The sequence below is a fragment of the Tursiops truncatus genome, chromosome 20 (assembly GCF_011762595.2).
Source record: "Tursiops truncatus isolate mTurTru1 chromosome 20, mTurTru1.mat.Y, whole genome shotgun sequence".
Taxonomy (NCBI): Eukaryota; Metazoa; Chordata; class Mammalia; order Artiodactyla; family Delphinidae; genus Tursiops; species Tursiops truncatus.
In genome coordinates, this window is record NC_047053.1 from 55,393,302 (window position 1) to 55,410,370 (window position 17,069).

The following is a 17,069-nucleotide window of genomic DNA, read 5'->3' on the forward strand; positions in this document are numbered from 1 at the left end:
CAAGAGAGCTGAGAAGTTGCAACAGAGACCCCACGGCCTACAAAGCCTAAAATATTTACTGTCTTGCCCTTTACAGAACAGGTTTGCCAGTCACTCGTTTAGAGTTTCACCTTTATTTAACCCTCTGAGCTTTATATCTCTCAAAAACAAGGGAGTTAAGAACCTGTAGGATTCACGGAATTTAAAGTCGCAACTTGCTTCAGCCGCAGGGCTCTCTGGGGAAAAGCTGAGCTCTGCCTGCAGAAATGTATTGTGACTAAGGAGATACAGGTCGTTGAGAGACATATTTTACCATCTGCAGATGCCTGGGAGTCAGCTAGAGAGGGGTGATAGGTATACTCTGAGGTCAGAATGTGCTTGCTCTGAAAATTTGAAGACACGATGGGTAGGAACATGTGTATCTCCTTATGGGATATGCATTTCCCTGAAAAAGCTGCACTTAAAATTTTGAGTTACGCTTAAAATCTTTTGTTTTTCTTTTTTTTTAGTAAATTGAATAAGGTCCACACAGGAGAGAATCTATGTATTTAAATTCCCTTTTGTTCATATTATATACGGTATTATTTATCTCGGGTCACATAATAAATTATCGCAAACGTAGCAACTTAAAACAACGTGTATTTATGATGTCACTGTTTCCGTGATGGGAGTTCACTCATAGCTTAGCTGGATCCTCTGCTTCAGGCTCACAAAAGGCTGCCATCCAAGTGTTGGCTGAGGCTGTAGTGTAAACAAAAGGTTCAACTGGGGAAGGATCCACTTCCACGCACACACGGCTGCTGCAGAATTAGATTATTTGTGGCCTGTTGGACTTGGAGCCTCCGTTTCTTTTTTTTCCCCTGTCATCTTTAACTCTTTATTTCATTTAATTTTATCTTTTTATTGGAGTATAGTTGATTTACCATGTTGTGTTAGTTTCCGGTGTACAGAAAAGTGATTCAGTTATTTATCTATATAATGTACATATACCTCCTGTTTCAGATTCTTTGCCCTTATAGGTTATTAGAAAATATTGAGTAGAGTTCCCTGTGCTCTACAGCAGGTCCTTGTTGGTTGTCTATTTTATATAGAGTCCTGTGTGTCTGTTAATCCCAGCCTCCTGAATTGGAGCCTCAGTTTCTCACAGGCTATTGACCAGAGGCTGCAATCCCTTCCATGTCACGTGGGCCTTTCTGTAGAGCAGTTTACAACACAGCACTTTGCTTTATCAAAGCCAGCCACGGGGAGCATCTTCCAGCAAGACAGCTTATTATCTCATGAAACGTAATTATGGAAGTCATAACCATCACCTTTTCCATGTTCTGCTAATTAGAAGCAGTCAAAATTTTCACTCACATTCAAGGGGAGAGGAGGAGCCTGAGGGTGCAAGTACCAGGAAAGGGGATAACTGAGGGACGATCTTAGAAACTAGACACAACATAAAAGTATCCTTTTTTATTTCTGTGGATTAACCAGGGATGTCCTCAATGATGAGTACACAAATGTGGGACTTGTAAAGAAAGTCCAAAGAGAACTATTCATTTTTATTTTATTTATTTTCTTAATATTTTTTTTTTTTTTTTTTTTTTTGGTGTGGACCATTTTTAAAGCCTTTATTGAAACTGGTTCAGTATTGCTTCCGTTTTATGTTTTGGTTTTTTAGTCCTGAGGCAAGTGGGACCTCAGTTCCCCGACCAGGGATCGAACCTGCACCCCCTGCACTGGAAGGTGGAGTCTCAACCACTGGACCACCAGGGAAGTCCCGAGAACGATTCATTTTTTGTTCTCCTTTGTTTGATTAAAATCTTTTTTTAATTTTTAATAATTAAAAATAAATACTTTTTTTTATAGTTTTAACTTTTCCCTGGCTGACTAATTCTGTTCTTTCATTCTCTCATTACCCCATCGTGCATCCTTCTATCCCAGCTTTCATGCTCACTGGCCAACACCAGCTGGTACATCTTGTTCCCTCACTAGAGCCTGAATTCCTTGAGGTCGGAGACTTCAGTTGGATTGTTGCAAACCTGCCTGACACAAAATAGACCCTCAATAAATATCTGCTGAGTGTGTAAATGAATGAACAAATAAAAGATTTTTCTGCTCACCTTTCCCCCTTTGATCCAACCCTTACTATAACGCCGTAAGATGTAAAGATAATTTACTTTTATATTGCTTTTATAAATTCTTCATACAAACTCATATACATTTTCCCCCAAATAGTGCATCCTTAAAACCTAGAGCTTACAGAGGTTGCTCAGGGCCAGAATTTAAAACCAGTGTTTTTGATTTAAATTCCTCATTTTTTTCCCCTAGAGCTGCAACGTGATGTTTGACCTTGTCTTTGAAATGTTGACCAACTGACCTTGATTCCAAGGACCTTGATTCTAAGACATGTGCTCCCCTCTAAAGTGTGGTGTAAAGGAGGGGGGAACCAAGGGCATCTGGTCAAAAAGCTCTTTGATGGAGGTGGGAAGGATAGGCGCACTTGTGTTTTATTATGATTAGGATCCAGAATGTTCTGAAATGTACTAAAAATAAATGTCTTTTTGCAGCCCCTTTGCTGGGGAAGGCTGATTTTTGAAAGAACTTGGGAGAGAATGTTTGGGTGAACTTCTATACCGTACCATAAATATTTTTGCTAAAATTATAGAATTGTCTGTTTCCTTTCAAATTGCATCAGGACCCAGGCAAGAGCGATGAGTTTTTAATGTGGAAATTTCATGTGCACGTTTCGGCTTCTTCCTTTTCTTCTTCAGCTTTGCCAAGTCTCACTTTATGTTTAGTAAAGATTGATTTATTGGTGCTTTTTTGGCCTACCTGCTGTGTTATGCAATTCCTCACTAAATTCAGAGACACGACCATCAGTTTGCAAACTTGTTTAGTTGCAGCCAAAAAGAGGTTTGTTTATCAGAATTCAAGCTGATTTATTTGCTGTGCTGAATGATTTTTGCATTGCCTGAAGCCCGATCCTTCTCTTTTCCTCCATTTCTTCTTTGAAATTAAAAAAATATATGTATATTAATGAGACACAGTGTGACTTATTCTGCTCCTCAGGGAATCGGAAAAAAGCTCTCTGATCTGCTGCTGTTTGGAAACTGGAAAATGATAGAAATTGTTACTTGGAATGGCCTGAGAGAGGAAGCCCTGGAAGCTGGATTTTTTTTTTCCCAATAAGATGTCCGTAACTAGGCAGAAAAGGGGAACCCAACAGAACGATCTGTGAAAGTAAATACGCTCCTCTTCGGTAACTGTAAATAGCAGAGGAAGGTGTCGAGAGGCACTGATGCTTTTAAGTGGAAGGCGCTGTGACCAGGGTCACTGTGCCTGGCCTCTGCATTGCGGTTCACCCTCTGCGGACAGACTTCAGATGTGGTTTCAATCCCATTGAGTGTAATTGACATGAATGCTTGCTGGGTCAACGTCCCAATAATTTCTCCAGCAACTGCCTCTCTCTGGACGTTGCCAAGAATAGAATCCAGTTCAGCGCAGAGCGAGTTTGCTCCAAATTCTCATCAAACATAATTTCCACTTGTTTTCAAACTGATACATTTTGAAAGGAGCATCTCCTGTTCACTCTGGTTTCCTGAGATGACTGTTCAGCTGCACATGTCTTTGCTTTGCGTCAGCACAACTTGAGCTGTATTTATAATCCAGCGTATTAGCTCATGTTCAATAGCACATGTTGAGTGAGTGAGTCAGGAACCTCCTAATGTTGGTGGAAAAGGAATTTAAAGCTATTAACCCATGAAAATTGGGTAAGGCGCCATTAGGGGTGGCTGTTATGGGCTGAATTGTGTCCCCCACCCCGCAAGTCCATATGCTGAAGTCCTACCCCTCAGTGCCTCTGAATGTGACTGTATTTGGTTGTAGGGTCTTTAAAGATGTAATTAAAGTTCAATATGATCATTGCGGGGTGGGGCGGGTGGTATTCCAATGCGACTGGTGTCCTTATAAGAAGAAGGGATTAGGACATAGAAACCACAGACCAAGGGATCTGCAAGCCAAGAAGACAAACCTCAGAAGAAACCAACCCTGCTGACACCTTGACCTCAGACCTCTAGCCTCCAGAATTGTGAGGACGTGAATTTCTATTCTTTAAACCACCCAGTCTGTAGTGATTTGTTGTGGCAATGCTAGCAAACTAACACGAGGCGTCAGCCTTCCAGCGAGGGTGCCCTTTTCAGGCAAAACGACTCTTTCTGGAATTCAAGTTAGACGCCATGTAGATGTGGCTTCATTTCTCCTGTTGCATGATTTATTTGTGCAAGTGACTTGTCATGTTAACCCACAGGCTTTCCCTTGACTTTCTGTTGTTTATCCTGGCGTTGGGCCTATATACTGACTTCTCCATGGGTGTAAGGAAGCATTTCACAGAAGATCTAGGGGACAACTTTCTTTGAAGAGATTATATTGATGAAAATAAGAATAATTGGGGTGTAAAACAACCATTGTTTTGGTACCTACGTGGATAGAGTTAAATCACATTACCTAAGAGCCCTTTAAAGATGGCTACTCGAGGGGGCTTCCCTTCCCTGGTGGTGCAGTGATTAAGAATCCGCCTGCCAGTGCAGGGGACACGGGTTCCTGCTCTGGTCCAGGAAGATCCCACATGCTGCGGAGCAACTAAGCCCGTGCGCCACAACTACTGAGCCTGCGCTCTAGAGCCCGTGAGCCACAGCTACTGAAGCCCGCGCGCCTAGAGCCGGTGCTCGGCAATAAGAGAAGCCACCGCGATGAGAAGTCGGCGCACCACAACGAAGAGTAGCCCCCGCTCGCCGCATCTAGAGAAAGCTCGCCCGCAGCGACAAAGACCCATCGCAGCCAAAAATAAATAAATAGATAATTTTTTTAAAGATGGCTACTTGATATAGTAGAAACAGCATTAAACCAGAAGTAGATCGTGAAATTCCTTAAAGACTTTGAAGTGCTAGACAAGTGCAGTCTGATCTTTAGAATAACCTTGGGATGTAAGTGGGGCGCTGTCGTATCGTTGCCATTTTTCAGATCAGGAGGCAAAGACTCAAAGAATTTAAGAGAGTTGTAAATTAAGTCTTCAAGCCTCAAACTCAGGTCTTCAGATTTGAAAGTCTATCCATTTTCTATCCCTCCACACTGACCCTGTAGATTTCTACATTCAATGAGGAAATGAAAAAAGGAATGTAGCATATGTCTTTTACATAGAAAATGGTCAGCAATGTTAGATGAAACTGATATTGTTACTGTAGGAAAAACCTCAGAAAGAAGCAAGATACGTGTGAAGGATTGATCAGTTTTAGTTCATTTATTACTTAATGAGGGATCTTAATCAAATATGTCTTTTGTCAGACATTCTTGATAAAAATCATTGAAAATGCATTAGTCTATTTTATTAAAATGTACAATATGATATGCATAATATTTATTTTATTATATTTATTAGTTATGATATAATTTCATTTTTAAATTTTCAGAGTAGGATAGACCATTATGGAAAAGTATGAGATGGTTTTATGAAGCTATTCTGACCCAGAGTTCTTCCTGAAATAAGCCATTTTGATTTAAGAAAATCAGCAAATACCCTGCAGGTACTTTGTAGTCAATGAGATTTGGGGAGATTAAATTTTACATTAATAGGAATATACTGAGAACTTATTTTGTGCCCGGCCCTATGTAGGCAACAGAAGCTGTATAACGAAAGTAATACTTGAGGAAGTAGAATGTGGAGCAAGGAGAATATGTATGGGAGGAAGAGATAAGGAGAATTCATTACGAGACCTTGTGTAACACGGGTTTGATAATATGATCATAATTAACATTTTATTGACGACGGAATTTTTTTTATGGACAGCACAGAGTTGAGTCACATTTAAAACTCGTTCTGACAATTTCTGTCTTTAATTGGTGTATTTAGATATTTATATTCAATGCAATTGTTGATATCCTCAGAATTAGGTCTACCATTTAAATTTTCGCTTGTTTGTTTTTTCCCTGTTTCCTTATCTCCTCTTGTTTGCTTTTTCTTATCTTCTACTAGCTTATTTGAACCATCCCCTTGTTTTGTATTCCTTTTTAATGCAGCTATTGAGATTTTGATTATGCCTTTTTGTAGAGTTATTTTAGTGATTATTCTTGGGAATTACAATATACATCCTTAACTTTTGTCAGTCTACTTATAATCAAAATATTGCCACTTCACATTGAAAATAGAAACTTTACTCTTTTCTTCACTAAGTTCTTTTTATCCTCCACCCTTTGTGCTACAGTTGTCATATATTAACCCTCCCTATACTTGAAAAACCCCATCAGGTAGTGTTACAATTTTGCTTTCAACTGGTTTAAAGAATTCAAGAAGATAAAACTCGTTCATTATTTCTACCTAAATATTTGCTATTTCCTTTGCTCTTCCTTGGTTCTCCATGTTTCAAATTTCTGTCTGGTATCATTTCCCTTCTGTCTAAAAAATTTAATTTAGCAATTATTGTATTTCAGATCTGTTGGCAAAAAAATCTGTTCGTTAACCTTCACCTGAGAATGTCTTTGTTTTGCCTTCACTATTGAAGAATATTTTTACTAAATATGGATTCCTGGTTGACAATTATTTTCTTTCAGCATTTAAAAAATGTGATGCTATTTCTTTTTGATCTTTACGGTATCTGATGAGAAATCTGCAAGAATGTAATCATTATTCCCTATTGACAATGCATTGTTTCGCTCTAGATTCTTTCAGTATTTTGTTTTAGCCTTTAGTTTTCAGCAGCTGGATTATGATGGCTCTGGGTATAAGTTTCTTTAAATTTATTCTTTTGGAGAGTCACTCAGTTTCTTGAAGCCGCAAACATTCTTTTGCCAAATTGGGGAGTTTTCAGCTATTATATCTTCAAATCATATGTTGATAAGAAAAAAAACTATATACCGTAGATGTATTAGAAGTAGAATTCTCATTTGGCTTAAAAGAACCCCAGATTTCATTCTAAACCTATAACAACCTGGTTACAAAGTAGCACCGTGTTCCGGAGAGTCTGAAGATTTAGGAGTCAGACACCTCATTTAGTTGTATGTCCTTGGTCATGTTATTTTAGTTCTCTGGGATTTATCTTACTCATTTGTAAATCCAGGGTGTTGGATTCGAACAGAATTCCCTAGTCTTTGGCTAATGGATTCCGAGTGGATTTATGTGTGGATTTCTATTAGTGAACTGCTGATATTACTGGGTATGTGAGTGTCTGTGACTATCAGTGGTTGATAACCACTAAAATGACTAAGCACCTTAACATCCATTACTATGTAAGTCTAAGATGAAAAATAGATTATTTCACAAAGTCATCCAAAAACAAGAATTAGCGCAGAATATTATTGATAAAACTGCACCTAAGGAATAAGATTGTAGGAAAAGAACAAGCCAAGAGGGATGCAAAAAGGAAAAATATCATGTGAAGGTTGTAAAATATCTTCTTCTGAGAATTCGTTTTGGTTTATTTAAGATGGTTTTGCAGAAAGATCCTGCAAAGCATGGTTTAGTTTATAAGTGACTCAGCCACAGACAAGAGAATCTTTCCACAGATACCTAATTTTTTTATTTTTGCTAATGAGTGAAGAGTAAGTAAAACTGTTGAAATGATCACATCTGCTAAATATTCTAGGTGCAAGCACAGAAAATAAGAGTGAATGTAATTGTGGGAGTTGTCAAGCAATCCACAGGAAGAGGACAACTAGATCAATGGCCCAAGAAGGGAACAGATGTGTCAGGTTTGAGAGAGAAGGAAGGTCATGTGACTGGTCATGGTGGGCAGTGTGAAAATTCATATAAAATGGGGTCAGAGACAGATGAGTGGATAAAGAAGATGTGGTACATATGCACAGTGGAATACTACTCAGCCACGAAAAAGAATGAATTAATGTCATTTGCAGCCACATGGATGCAACTAGAGATTATCATACTAAGTGAAATAAGTCAGAAAGAGAAAGACAAATACTGTATGATATCGCTTATATGTGGCACAAATGAACATAGATCTACGAAACAGAAACAGACTCACGGACATAGAGAACAGACTTGTGGTTGCCAAGGGGGAGGGGGTTGGGGAGGGAATGGAGTGGGAGTTTGGAATTAGCAGATGCAAACTATTACATATAGGATGGATAAACAACAAGGTCCTACTATGTAGCACAGGGAACTGTATATTCTATATCCTGAGATAAGCCATAATGGAAAAGAATATGAAAAAGGATGTACATATGTGTATAACTGAGTCACTTTGCTGTACAGCAGAGATTAACACAACATTGTAATTCAACTATATGTCAATAAAAAAATAAAATTAAAATAAATGGGGTCAGAGATATAGGCAGGAACTGGGTCAGGTAGGACTTTGTAAATTCAAGATTTTATTCCAATTCTCACTGGGGAACATCTGGACTATTTGAAGGCAAAAATTGAAATGATAAGATGTTGAAAAGCTCATGCTGACACTGTCGGAATACAAGTGGATTATATTTCTATTTTTATTCAATTTTCATTAATTGAGTACCTACTTTATGTCAGACATTGTGTTAGGGGCTTGCAATACAAAGATGAAGTAACAGTCTCAGAACCGAAGGGGCAAAGCAGATATATGATCACATAACTACAATTTAGGATGATAAGGACTTTTTAAAGCATGTAAATAATTACCCCCCCAAATAAATCCCTTCTTCAGTGATTTGCGTGCGTGTCACCCATATCCCTAACATGAGAATCTCCTTTACTTTAACAAATACTCCACGCCAGAACCTTGGTTGGGATTTGGTCGGGGTTGGGGGGGGAGATTAAAAAAAAGGAGAAATGAAGGTCTCACATTCATTCGCTCTTTTTTCTTCCCTCTGAAGTGTAAGCATGGAAGTTTAAGAATTCATTACTCTTTGCTGGAATAGTTGCATCAATAGTAGCAAGAGAAGCAGAAGTAGTAATAGTGACCGTAATAACATGGATCTCTTGTTCATTTGTATTGTACTGTGTAGTCCGTACAATGTTTTAGACGTATCTTTTATTTGTTACCCTTCTTGTTCTCAATACCTCGTGGTGGAATAATAAAAACTGACATTCTACCTTCTCTATTTCACTGCTGAAAAAACAAACAGTAAAAGGAGTTATGTCAGGGACTTCCAACCTTTTTAAATGACAACCCAAGGTAAGAATTGTCTTTTGCTTTTAACATGGTAAGCGCATTTATACCTACATATTGTATAGTACATCCAAAATAAAATTGCATGACACAAGACTTAACCTTATTATATACAAAGCACTCTCCTATTCTGTATGTATTCTATATTAACAATATTCTATTCCATTTTTTTAAATGCTGATCACAACCAAGTAAATTGACGGGTTGCACCCTACAGTTTGAAAAACGTTTAAGTGTTTGCTCAAAATCACACAGCTGATAAACTGAGGGTTTGGTGTTTAAACTCAGGTCTCTGCGCTCAGTTTAATGTTCTTTCCACATAACTAACATCTCTGGTCCTTCTTTTGGTCCGTTTCAATCCAACCCACTAACTTAAACTTCAGTAAGAGTCTTCAGTAAGAGAACTGGGTTTTGAAGTGGAATGGACCCCATATTCTTCCCTGGTGTCCATACATCCCCAGCAGGTGTGTGAATGAGGTTCCTGGTGTCAGTGACCCTCCCTCATGAATTTCATGCCTTCTCTCAAATCTCCCTCATACCTACCCTATGCTTTATGTAAAACATGCTTTTGCCATTCCCCGAAGACACCAAACATGTCCTGACCTTGGACACATTATTTGTAATGTTCCTATTGCTGGAAATATCCCATCATGACAAACCATCAATCACCCTTAGACTAGTAATTATCTACCTCTTAGTCTTCTCTGTGAAGTGGAAATTACTTAGGTTTGAAGTTAGAATTAACATGAGTTTCAGAACATGAAATTACACTGGGACAATGGTATCAGGTAAGTGTGACTACCTAAACAAAGTAATTAAATGAGTTTTAGTTGATCAGAGTTGGGAAAAAAAAAAAAAAAAAAAGGTAGTTTTCTCTTTAAATGCCTGGTTGTTCCAGAATGTGAAAAATAATAGTGAGTCGGGCATCCCTGGTGGCGCAGTGGTTGGGAGTCCGCCTGCCGATGCAGGGGACGCGGGTTCGTGCCCTGGTCTGGGAGGATCCCACATGCTGCGGAGCGGCTGGGCCCGTGAGCCATGACCGCTGGGCCTGCGCGTCCGGAGCCTGTGCTCCGCGACGGGAGAGGCCACAGCGGTGAGAGGCCCGCGTACTGCAAAAAAAAAAAAAATAATAATAATAATAATAATAATAATAGTGAGAAACGAAGCATGAATGGATATGGGAAGTTGTAAAAGGTTTGCAGAAAAGGGATTTTTCTTTACTTTGGTTTATAATACCTTCAAATACATGAGCCTGAAAAGAAGTAATAAAATGTGTTAAAATTTTGCCAAAATTGTCTCAAGTTAATTGGTTTATTTAAAAGGAAAAAAAAACACTGGTGAATCATTTACTGCCAAGTATTATATTAAAGCAAAATTCGAACTGACTCAGTTAAGATGATAAATTATTCTTAGAGCTCTTACAAGGGGTTGTAATAAGTTGTTTTAAAATTGTCTGTGTAATCTGTCCAGGTAGCAAAGTTTCCATATCTTATCATAGAATTGTCTGTGGTTTGTGTTCACTTTATCATACCTTTGATTATAAAAAAAAGAAAAAAGAAAAACCTTACTTGTGATAAAGTTCCTTACGATCGTGTTTCCTTACTATGTTAATTTTAAAATAGTTTAATATCACTTTATTTGGATTAAATAGGTACCCAATGATTGTTTCTCAGGCATCCATCAGCCTATTGTAATCAAGTGTCAAAATCTTCTGTGTTACCACATTTAATTTTGTCTTCCCAAGATCAAGCCTTAAAACTGGGGGATAAAATCAGGACACACTAAAACTACAGGATTTCTTAGAGGGCCCCTGGCAACTCACAGCGATCGAGTCTTTCATCGTATAAAAAGAGAGATGCTAGAAGTAATTTTGATGGTTTCATATGTGCCATGCTTCTTAATTAGCTCAACTTTATTATAAAATCTGCATGGGAAAAACTGTCGGATCAGAAAGAATGTTCAGCCTTTTCTAGATTAAGTCAGTGTAGGTAAAATGTGATTATTATGGGTCGTTTTTTTTTCAGATATTGTACACTTTACGGAAAGCCCTAGAGATTTCGCAATGCTTTCTCTGTTCATAATATATTCTTATCCTCAAGGGAAATAGTGATTTCTCTCTATGAAATGGTTTGTACGAAATTCCAATAGACTTTTACTCCCACCCTTACAGTTTTGGTTACTATAATAAGTTAACCACAGACTGTCATTCTTATTATTCAACGTGTCTCCATTTTCCTGTGACACTTACCTACAAAGCAAGCTATTGCAAGCTGATGGTGTTTCTACTACAAGCTACAGGCTGGAACTTGCGTCTTTAACACAGAAGAGTCTCTGAGTCCTGTGAAAAAATTATGTGAACTTTTGATCCGTCCAAGAACAGGCTCTGGGTACAGGATTCTGAGCTAACATTGCTTAGACGATTTCAGACTGCTTGAGTGAGCTGAGTCGGGGTTTCCAGGACTCTTTTGAGCCCAGAGGCAGACATACTTCATGAAAGCAGACCACTCACCCTCAACACCCAGCAGAACGTGAATATATTATATAGAACATAATGAACTACTACTATGGTTACTTGTTTTAACAAAATAAAGCTAGCACTGTTTTGTTACTGTTCGGGGATACAGGAAGAGCTCTCTCCTCCGACTAAGTATCAATTTAGTAGGCTATGCACTTGAAAACTAAAATGAAACATTTTAAAGTGGTGTTAACATCTTCCTGTCTCTCAGAATTCAGAAACAATTACTTCTCCTGAGCAGGATAAGACTCGGTCCCCCTTTGTGCCAGGACGCAATTAGACAAATGAATTCTGCAGGACGCAATTAGACAAATGAATTCTGCAACCAAGATCTGCACGGGAGTGTCATGTTTGAGAATGACTCTCATTTAATCGGGAATGACAAGCCCAGTAGTAAGGAATAAGGATTGAATTTATGCGTGGAACCAATGCCTATAACATGCTTCCAAAGAACTTGAACCTGGGCTTGGCTCACAGGTAGTATTGGAGCCACTTCCTGGAAGATCAGGGACTTTACAAGAATTTGTAAACTTCAAGAAGAGAGAAATTCACCCAAATTCATAAATACTGTGAGTGAAATCTGGTGGAGGCTATGCCTTGGACTTGGCTTTCTAGCCTCAGGGCAGAAAAGTAAACGAGAGAGGCTTTTTTAAAGTCCAGTTGAGATTCCTTGTGACATTTCCAAACAGAAGTCAATTCTTTCGCAATACTGTTTACTCAGTGCTATAAGGTTCTAGTTTTTCCAGAGTAAATTCAAGGAGGATTATATGATTAGTGTACACTGTTGCCACAGGTCAAATGTCACAAGACCAACCTTTCTTGATCAGAAGAACAGGCTTTGAAAATTGTTTATGATCACAGGAGCTAAGTGGGCAATGGCGGGATGCTAGAAAAATAATCCCAATAATCGAAAATAATCCAAAACTTCAAAATAGGGAGAAGAGATTACTGGGAGTTCCTTGAGCAAAGAGCTGGCCTTAAATTTCTGTTGTCTTCCTATTTTACAGTTTTACAAGGGGCAGAGGGGTAGATTTTCGTCCAGCAAAGATGGAAATGGTTTCTGACCAGTGAAACAGTAACACCAAAGGTATATTGCCCTGTGTAGTATTAGCCAATTTTGTATCTGATTCAGCAATTTTAATTTTCTTTTCTTAAATTTTATATATTTCTATATAGGCACAGGCACATGTGTGTCTGTGCTTTAAATTGGTCATAACATCCTGTTTATGTTATCCATTAGTTAATCATGAATAAATTCATTAATAATGAGTTGATGTTAAGTAAAATCTTTGATATGTGTTTGTATTTGGTCCTTGTTTGGTGAATGAGGAATGATTGCCTATCTACAGGATTAGCTCACTTTTTTTATACATGAGCTTGACTTTTTGTTGCCTATAGAATAAAAGCTTTATGACATTGATGAGGGGGTGAAGATAGTGTCGATTACTAATCACAGGAAACAAGCGCATACTAATTCAAATTCAATACAAAGTGAAGATTTTTTTTTGTTTTTTTTTGTTTTTTTTTTTCTTTTTTTTTTTTAACATCTTTATTGGGGTATAATTGCTTTACAATGGTGTGTTAGTTTCTGCTTTATAACAAAGTGAATCAGTCATACATAAACATATGTTCCCATATGTCTTCCCTGTTGCGTCTCCCTCCCTCCCACCCTCCCCATCCCACCCCTCCAGGCTGTCACAAAGCACCGAGCCAATATCCCTGTGCCATGCGGCTGCTTCCCACTAGCTATCTACCTTACTGCGTTTGTTACTGTGTATTGTTTGTTTGTTTTTTAAGGAGAGTGGGTGTGTTGATTGACACGTTGGTTGACCAGGTTGAAAGAGCTAGTGAAGATCTGAAGACAAGAGTGAGAGAAGAAAATTGTTGTAGACATGTATAGAAGTAAGATAGGGTAAAAAGCTTTGGGATAAGATTTGAATGGGAGACTGAAATGGCATGGAAAAGGTATGCAGGAAAACTGATGTATAATATGCAAAAGGAATCATGAAGGGTGGTAATACTGAGAAAATGAAATTGCGGCAATCGGTTTGATGGTAGATTTTCTCCTGTAGCCCAAATACCACTCAAGTTGAAAAATAATAAAATGAAGCGTTGTTTCTTTGCACTGATAAACTGGAAAATTTTATAGGACCTCATGGGGCCAGAGGTCACACTGAATTTAAAGATCAGATGTAGTGAGAATGAGAGAATGCAAAGTTGAAGAGCTAGGAACTGAAATGTTAGTGTTGGATACCTTAGTATGGCAAATCTCGAGGTCATGCACAGCAGTGAGAAAGTTGCTGAAAGAGTAAAGTTAAAATTCTAAGTTATAAGGAAATGCAAGACAGCCATGTTGGATATGACATTTACATTGATACAGACATCATCTACTAAAGTTGGGTGGCGATTATAAGTCATCAGTGATATAAAAAATATATATATATATATAAAGCGAGTGACTTTATATATATATATATATATATAAGCGAGTGACTTTAAAAAAATATATATATATATATAAAGCGAGTGACTTTATTAGTAAAGAAATTGATAAATATTCATAAGGGGTGGAGAGAAGTACAGATGAATAATTCAACCTATAAAAGAAAAGAGGGTTTTTTGTTTCGCTTTTGTTTGTTTGTTTCCAAAAATACCTAAGAATAGATTGAGAGTTGCAGAATAAGAGAAAACTTACCCTAACTTTGGTCCATGTCTGTCACATGTTGCATGAATGTTTAAAAACCAAGCACTGGGGCTTCCCTGGTGGCGCAGTGGTTGAGAGTCCGCCTGCCGATGCAGGGGACGCGGGTTCGTGCCCCGGTCCGGGAGGATCCCACATGCCGCGGAGCGGCTGGGCCCGTGAGCCATGGCCGCTGAGCCTGCGCATCCGGAGCCTGTGCTCCGCAAAGGGAGAGGCCACAACAGTGAGAGGCCCGCGTACTGCAAAAAAAAAAAAAAAAAACAAAAAAACCAAGCACTGGATGGGACCCAATAAAAACCGGGGTTCACAAGAGACACCCAGGATTTAATTAGATTTGAAAAGAGCATGGAGCAGCTTGTGAAGGAGTAGATATTATGAAGTAGTTTCTTTATAATGAAACAAGGGCTTTAGAGTTTAGGTGGTCCTACAAATTACACGGTTTAAATCTTTCTCTTCACTTGCCAGCCAGTGACAATTATTTTACCCCTGAGCCTTGTTTATCTATTCAAGAAAAAAAGGGATGATAATAACCTTCACTCCATGTTGAATGCTTAGCCAGTTCTTGACATGTAATTAGTCCTTCGGAATTGTTAGGTGGTATTTATATTCTGCAGAAGAGATCGGTAGTGGGCCAAGTAACCAGTGAGAAATGCAGAGCCAAGTTGGGGAAAGAACATAAAAGGGAATTGGTGGACGAAGTGTTCTGCATTGTGGGATGGAGGGATACTTTAAGAAACAGATAACATGGGCCAGAATTGAGCAATGCCAGGGAGAATGTGGTCAAATGGGAGGTTGGAAGAAATATTTTGGAGACAGAAGCAATAGGACCCAGTAAATAGTTGCAGGTAGTTATGGGAGAGAGAGGGGATGAAGGAAGATATCCAGGCTGTGAGCCTCTGTGATTAGAATGGTGATTCCATTGACAAAAGTAAGAAATTTAAGAAGTTCAATCTGGGAAAGGGGTATGGAGATCCAGGGATTCCTTTTGTTTAAAATAGAGTGACCTGGTGGATGTGGAGAACAAACGTATGGTTACCAGGGGGGAAGGGTGGGGGAGGGATAAATTGGGAGATTGGGATTGACATATACACACTACTATACATAAAACAGATAACTATGGGCTTCCCTGGTGGCGCAGTGGTTGAGAGTCCGCCTGCCGATGCGGGGGGCGCGGGTTCGTGCCCCGGTCCAGGAGGACCCCACATGCCGGGAGCGGCTGGGCCCGTGAGCCATGGCCACTGAGCCTGCGTGTCCGGAGCCTGTGCTCCGCAGTGGGAGAGGCGACAACGGTGAGGGGCTGCGTACCGCAAAAAAAATATATTCCTGGTCCTGAACTAGACCTGCTGGTTTGGATGCTCTGGTGAAAAGCCCCTGAAATGTTATTTTTAACAAGCAGCCTAGGTGATTCTGAAGTGAACCAACTACCTGTCTAGGAAAATAATGGAAGTCATTAACTGGAGTAAATTGTCAAGACAGAGGGAGGGAGAAAGTAGGGGTGGGGATGGGGGTTAAGGGCCAAGATAAAGAACTTGGAGAAAACCTTCATTTATGCAATGAAAGGAGAAAAATATGCTAAAGACAATGTAAAAAAATATAAAAGAAAGCAATAAGGAAAGTGGAAGACAAAACACGAGAACATTTCAAGCACTTGTGGGTGGTCCACAGTGCCAAATATTTTACAGCAGTGCTTCTTAAACTTTAATGCACAAACGAATCACAAGAATTATCTTGTTAAACTATAGATTCTAATGCAGTAGGTCTGAAAGGAGACCAGAGCTTCTGCACTTCTATCAGGCACCCAGGTGGTGCTGATGCCAAAGATACACAGACCACACTTTAAGTAGCAGGACTTTAGAGAAATTGATACAGCTTAATAAAGAATGAGCCATTGGATTCTTTAACTAGGATGTCAATGGTGACTTTTAACAGAGAGGTTTTTAAGATGGTAAAGAAGAAAGCCAGCTGGCATGGATTTAAGGAGTGTGTGGGTAATAATGAAACAGAGGCATTTATTTTGGACTACATTTGAAAATTGAGGCTACAGAGAAGAGAAGCAAAAAGCAGACAAGGATAGCAGGGTTCTGAACTGGAAAATTATTTAATTTAAAGAACACGGTGGGCTGAGATAAAGTAGGACTTGCTGATAAAAAGTAAATAAAATATATGGGCTTCCCTGGTGGCACAGTGGTTGAGAGTCCGCCTGCCGATGCAGGGGACACGGGTTCGTGCCCCGGTCCGGGAAGATCCCACATGCCGTGGAGCGGCTGGGCCCGTGAGCCATGGCCGCCGAGCCTGCGCGTCCGGAGCCTGTGCTCCGCAATGGGAGAGGCCACAGCAGTGAGAGGCCCGCGTACCGAAAAAAAAAAAAAGTAAATAAAATATATTATACACTTACCATCTACTGCTTAGGAAGATATAGGTCCAAAATTACTTTCCTTAACGAACTAAAAAGTCAATCGATAGCACTGCCCCCGTATTAGGAAGACCTTAAAATATTTAACTATCTGTATCTTATTCCCATCTTACATATCATTGTTTTCCAGTATTTTATTTCCACACTGCTTTCTTATTAAATTAGTTGCTATTGTTTTTGTTGTTTTATGTGAACACTTGTCTAGATTTACCCACATGTTTACCCATATTATTTCTCACCATGCCTTCTTTTTTTTTTTTCCTCAAGCAAAGAAAGCATAACAATACCAAATTTATTTCACACAGAATCATTGCAACGTTC